The following is a 6626-nucleotide window of genomic DNA, read 5'->3' on the forward strand; positions in this document are numbered from 1 at the left end:
ACAAACGAACAAAAAAAACAAAACAAAGAGGGAGAAAAGTTTTCTTTCGGCTCGAAAGCTTTCAGAAGTTTGTTTCACAAGTCTACTTAAAAATGCATAAAACAGCGTGACGTCACAATTTCCACTTTAAAAGTGCATTTTCGGTTTTAGGCGCCGATGACGTCATCGAACACCAACGCAGCTCCATCCTTGGAGAGTTCTCGTTTGCAGGTGAGTCAATTTATCTCTGTGAACTCTTTTAAAATAATTTCATTCAAATGAAGATCAATTAAATATTTGCGGAAATCAGCAAGGTGGATGTTTAAACACCTCTACCTTCGAAGATGTAAAGGCATTGATAAAGCTCGTGTTTTATATGGGGGGTACTTACCCAACCTCTATCGGTTGTGGTTACACATTCTGTTTGAGTGGTCAGACAATGCAAAAGGCACGTACAGCTCGCTGGATGACAAACGCTGAGTCAGCTCTGGGAATCATAAACCCACACTATCTATCCTTGGTGTTTGCTTTCAGATGAACCTCTTGAATTTGCAACGTGCGCAAAACTTCGGGACTTGAACAGCGCATGCGCTTGGGGGGGGGGGGTTGGGGGTGATGAAATGCGATTTGGGGGAAGGGGTTGTGATGGCATGCATGGGTGTGGAAGCAAACATAATCCATCATCATCATCATCATCAACGTCTTCACCAACCCAATCGGGATGATGAACTCACCTTGCAGGTAACACGCCGGGGAAAGCAGGAGTGAAGAACGTGCGACGTTTTTGTCACGAGGGACGAAGATCGATCGAGCATTGCCACGGTCCAAATGGTCCAAACGGTCCAAACGGTCGATGGATCGAGCTTCGTGCGCCGTGCTCTACTCTCTCTCTCTCTCTCTCTACTCTCTCTCTCTCTCTCTGCGCTGCTTCGCCCGAGCCGCGAAGGCAGGAGCGCACCCGCCGCCCATTGGTCGAGCGACAACTCGCCACGCCCACACCGCCTTACTTTGAACCAATGGATTTGCGCCGGTGCCTTCAGGTGTGTTTACAAAAGTTTGTGTTGTTTTTGTTTTCAGTTGAAATGCTCCAAACTTGTTTTCTTACAATCGCTCTGATTTATTATAATTATTATTTCGCTGAATTGTGGCTTTTCACTGCTTTGCACGACATTGCAAGTGGGAAGAGTGTCTGCTGAGATCACCAAAGAGAGCAATCCCGAAGAGGAATTTATTATCCGAGGCAGGATTTGAAGAGCCGCTTCGACGACCATTGTGAATGACGTCACGTGCCTTTGTATTTTTTTTCCCCCGTACACACAGCCTTGTGTGCAGACTCACACGACACCGCGAAAGGCGAACATGAAAGAAACACTTGGATGTCCTGCTCGGCAAACAAGCTCGCCATGATGTCTGTGAGGCCGCACGGACGTCCTTCGTCCACAAAGAGTGCCATGTCGACGGGTCACCGCTTCCCAACGCGTTTATGACGTCACAGACGGTTCCATTGCGTCGTCCATTGCTCGATCCCGAGAGGACGAGACGAACCGGTCGGCGGTTCGAGTATCTGTGTTATTTATTAATTAAATAAGTCGGCTGTGAGCACAGCTTTCCTGGAACCGCTGTGGTAGCAGGTTCTGTCGCAATGAGGGCGACTTGGCGAGGGATGGAGGGGAAAACGAGCGCATGGAACCCCCAGGGACGGAGCGCTGGCTGCGGTATGTATGGGAAAAGGCAACAGCTGGCACGCACTACACACACACACACACACACACACTACACACACACTACACACGCGGTGGCATCTCGTTCCCGCTCAAAAAGTTCGCAAACTTCGGGCACGAAACTTTTCCTTGTCGTGCTTTTGGGGCAAGTGGGACGCTGCACGGACAATGGGCGATCGCCTTGGCATCAAGCAGCAACTTTGGTTCACGGGTCAAGAGGTCACGTGGTTAAAATTAAATTATATCGTTTGTGAATTGTCATTGTGAGAAGTCACGTGGAACCACACGTACCTGCCTGATTTTAACTCTGTATTAATTCCGTTTACTGGGACATACAGGTGTGACAGGTATCTTCACTGAGCACGCCAAACGTCGCATTGTGGACGCAGCAGGTAAAATTCGACCGCATGTTGAACATACACCACCTGCAGGGTAACTTAGTGGGAAATCAGGTCCAGGGGGTGGGGATGATCGACCCATCACATCTGTGTTGAAGCCCCACTCTGTAAACCTCTGCACACACTTCTGTTTCCTTGTCCTCTTTGCATTTCTCATTTAAAATCCATTTGGTCCACTTCTGTCCTTGTGTCCACTTCTCCCATTGTTATCAGCCAAGTTCACCTTGAAATGTTTCAGTGGCCAAGGGTCACCAGTTGGCAGCAGTGTGCAGTTGAGTCTCAATGACACATCTGCATAATTATCATGGTCCCTGAAAAAGACTTTTTAATCCCTCGGAGCGACTCGCTCCAAGTGGGGAGACTTACTACAAATGGGGAGACTTACTCCAAGTGGGGAGACTCGCTCCAAGGGGGAAGACTCATTCCAAAGGGGAAGACTCGCTCCAAGGGGGAAGACTCGCTCCAAGGGGGGAGACTTACTCCAAGGGGGGAGACTTACTCCAAGTGGGGAGACTCACTCCAAGGACGAGACTTACTCCAAGGGGGGAGACTCGCTCCAAGGGGGAAGACTTGCTCTAAGGAGGAAGACTTGCTCCAAGGGGGAAGAGGAGGAAGACTCGTTCGAAGGGGGAAGGCTCGCTCCAAGGGGGAAGACACTCCAAGGGGGAAGACTCGCTCCAAGGGGGAAGACTCGCTCCAAGGGGGAAGACACTCCAAAGGGGAAGACTCGCTCCAAGGGGGAAGACTCGCTCCAAGGGGGAAGACTCGCTCCAAAGGGGAAGACTCGCTCGAAGGGGGAAGACTCGCTCCAAGTTGGGTGGGGGGGGGCGACTCGCTACAAGGTGGAAGACTCGCTTGAAGGACGGAAACTCGCTCCAAGGACGGAGGCTCACTCGAAGGGGGAAGACTCGCTCCAAGCGGGGGGGGGGGGCGACTCGTTACAAGGGGGATGTTCTCCTGTTCGAAGCTCCAGAGCAAATGTTCACACGTGATGATGTGCAAGAGGACCCGGGACGAACACCGACCGATCCAACTCGTGAAATCTCTGAATAACAACACAACACAAGTAAATAAATAAATAACTAACTACCAATAAGCGGTCTCATGATATAGATATATCCTTTTTTGTAAAAAAAGGTTTAGGCTCATGGCAGAGGGAGGGCAAACCAAAGTGACGGACTGATGTGTGTGAAAACAGTTAGAAACTAGAGGGGGAGCACTCGGTAGAGTGCAAAACCTCCGCCGCCAATACTGCTGGGTCACTTAAGTAAACCTGATATCGTCTTCATTGTAGGTCAAAACGGATCAGACTCTACTGGGCCATGATTGAATAAACTATACTAGATCGACGCGCATGTAGAAATGGCAAAAAAAATGAAATCGAAATTTTTTTGAAAAAAAGTTGCAAAATTTTGTTTTTTTGGGGGGTTGGAAATCACTTAAAACATGTAGAAATGCAAAAACAAAAATTCAATTTTTTTTTTCAAAATGGCCGCCATAGCGGCCATATTGGACTTTGGACCAAGTCCAAAATCTAATGGTATGGTCCTTGGACCATATACCTAATCCCCCCACCAAGTTTAGTCGAAATCCGTCCAGGAGTTTTTCCGTAATACTGTTCACAAACAAACAAACAGACAGGGGTGAAAACAGTAACCTCCGTCCATCTTCGATGGCGGAGGTTAACAACAAGCGAGGAAATCAACAAACGGGGAAAACACAGAAGGGAGACAGAGGAGAGGAGGGAAGATGTACAGGGACCCACAAGTAAGAGGGTGGGGTTCATAGTTCAGATTAATGGGGGAAGATAATATCGTGGGTAGAGATGGGGCTGATATGGTGGGCGTTGCGAACTCTTGAACCTCCTCCGGGAGGAGAAAGAAGAATCACCAGAGTGGAGGTTTGCGGTGAAGGCCTGGATTTTGGAGTTTAATCGAATTCCTGGATTTTGGAGTTTAATCGAATTCCTGGATTTTGGAGTTTAATCGAGTGGTGGTTCCTGGATTTTGGAGTTTAATCGACTGGTGGTTCCGAGAAGATTTCGGGATGTTTTGATTTGGACTCATTTGGGGATATTTCATTGATGTCGAGAACTTTAGATTACACAGAGTCTGAGAGATTGACGCGATGCGATGCAGGAGCCCAGCCCTTAGGGAAGAGCATCACTCCATTGAGCTACAGACAAAGGCCTTGTCGAGTAGTTCTGGTTTTTTCAAACAATGCTGAACTCGAACTGACAAGCTTTGGTTTGGGAGGACAATTCTTACCATGATCATTCAAACAGCACTCCTCAACATGATCATTCAAACACCACTCACACTCCTTACCATCATCATTCCAACAGCATCACTCCATTGAGCTACAGACAAAGGCCTTGTCGAGTAGTTCTGGTTTTTTCAAACAATGCTGAACTCGAACTGACAAGCTTTGGTTTGGGAGGACAATTCTTACCATGATCATTCAAACAGCACTCCTCAACATGATCATTCAAACACCACTCACACTCCTTACCATCATCATTCCAACAGCACTCGCATTCCTTAACATGATCATTCAAACAGCACTCACACTCCTTACCATCATCATTCCCACAGCACTCACACTCCTTACCATCATCATTCCAACAGCACTCACATTCCTTAACATGATCATTCAAACACCACTCACACTCCTTACCATCATCATTCCAACACCACTCGCATTCCTTAACATGATCATTCAAACAACACTCACAATCCTTAACATGATCATTCAAACAGCACTCACACTCCTTACCATCATCATTCCAACAGCACTCACATTCCTTAACATGATCATTCAAACAGCACTCACACTCCTTACCATCATCATTCCAACAGCACTCACATTCCTTAACATCATCATTCCAACAGCACTCACACTCCTTAACATGATCATTCAAACGGCACTCACATTCCTTAACATGATCATTCAAACAGCACTCACACTCCTTACCATCATCATTCAAACGGCACTCACACTCCTTACCATCATCACTCAAACGGAACTCACACTCCTTACCATCATCATGCAAACGGCACTCGTACTCCTTACCATCATCATTCCAACAACACACACTCCTTACCATCATCATTGAAACAGCACACTCACATTCCTTACCATCATCATTCAAACAGCACTCACACTCCTTACCATCATCATTTAAACAGCACTCACATTCCTTACCATCATCATCTAAACAGCACTCACACTCCTTACCATCATTATTCCAACAACACTCACACTCCTTACCATCATCATTTAAACAGCACTCACATTCCTTACCATCATCATCTAAACAGCACTCACACTCCTTACCATCATTATTCCAACAACACTCACACTCCTTGCCATCATCATTTAAACAGCACTCACATTCCTTACCATCATCATCTAAACAGCACTCACACTCCTTACTATCATGATTCCAACAACACTCACACTCCTTACCATCACTACAACGTCCCAAAACATTACCCTCCTCATTATAACTCCATCACATTCGTCATTGCCGACTCCCAGTTCCACTCCCTTATCTTCGGGCCGAGTGTACACACTCAGTCTTTCCAAGTGAATCCTCTCGTATCAACCGTTATGTCACTCTGTATTGTTATCTGTTTTAATTTCATCATACCTACATACCCATATCCACCACAACTACCATCACTACCACTACCACCACCACTACTCCCACCACGACCACTACTACTACCACTACCACCACTACAACTACTACTGCAACTACCACCACTACAACTACTACTATTACGACTACCAACATCACCACTACCGCCATGCTGTGCCAACCATGTGACACCTGAAGCGGTCCTGCTAATTGCTCGGTCCGAGGGAGGGTTATTGTTTTTTTTTTTCCTCTCCTTTGTTTTCTCCACCAGAGATCCCTCTGCAAACACGAGTCGAAGGTTGGTGGGTGAGGGAGGAGGGAGCGGAGTGAGTGAGTGAGGGAGTGAGCGAGTTCACTGGAGTTTACACAACCACCGCTCCTCCAACATCCAGCGCCCATTCATCATTCGAACTGTCTGAACCACGAAGCATGTTTATCCCTGTCCCCTCTCCTTGCTCCGTCACCATCATTCGTCATTCGCTTCTGATTGCAATGAATCATCCATTCCACATGCGTTCGACATTTTGTTTTTATCACGAAAACCTCAACATGGTATATGGTGTGGGGGGAAGGATGAGGCTAAAAATGGATGGATAAGGGCACAGATAATGGGAGTGAGAAAATCGGGGGTGGGGGAGGTGGAGGGGTAGTGGGAAAGGGGGAAGGGGGAAGGGGGCGCAGCAGGGGAGTTGAGTGCATTCTCGCTGAACAAGTTTAACTCGGTCTCCTGGAATGTCTTGTGTCGATGCAGACAAGCTGGACTGCTGCGAGAACCGCCTGAACAGCCTCCAAGGAACCAAACTCGGACCCCAACAAGAAGCCTTTCCTCCAAGTACCAGCAGAACAACACAGAGCGGCAACAAACCCGATGATGTTTTTTTTTTT

The 6626-nt window shown here is 47.3% G+C and overlaps 1 protein-coding gene and 1 long non-coding RNA gene across 2 annotated transcripts in view; one reads left to right on the forward strand and one right to left on the reverse strand.

Moving 5' to 3' along the window:
• The window catches only part of LOC147010149 (vasorin-like), a 21059-nt gene extending 20180 nt beyond the window's left edge, over window positions 1-879 (reverse strand). The window contains exon 1 of the mRNA XM_085862992.1: window positions 714-879. The gene's annotated coding sequence lies outside the window, so the exon portion shown is untranslated. The remainder of the gene's footprint in view (window positions 1-713) is intronic.
• An 11-nt stretch (window positions 880-890) lies between these two features.
• Window positions 891-6368, forward strand: LOC147010150 (uncharacterized). The gene is made up of 3 exons (XR_015053025.1): window positions 891-1019; window positions 1300-1694; window positions 6013-6368. It is a non-coding gene; the product is annotated as an uncharacterized LOC147010150 (long non-coding RNA).
• The last annotated feature ends 258 nt before the right edge of the window (window positions 6369-6626 follow it).

This window comes from Eptatretus burgeri, chromosome 17 (assembly GCF_056783735.1).
Source record: "Eptatretus burgeri isolate ZD-2024b chromosome 17, Ebu_testis_v1, whole genome shotgun sequence".
NCBI classification, from domain to species: domain Eukaryota; kingdom Metazoa; phylum Chordata; class Myxini; order Myxiniformes; family Myxinidae; genus Eptatretus; species Eptatretus burgeri.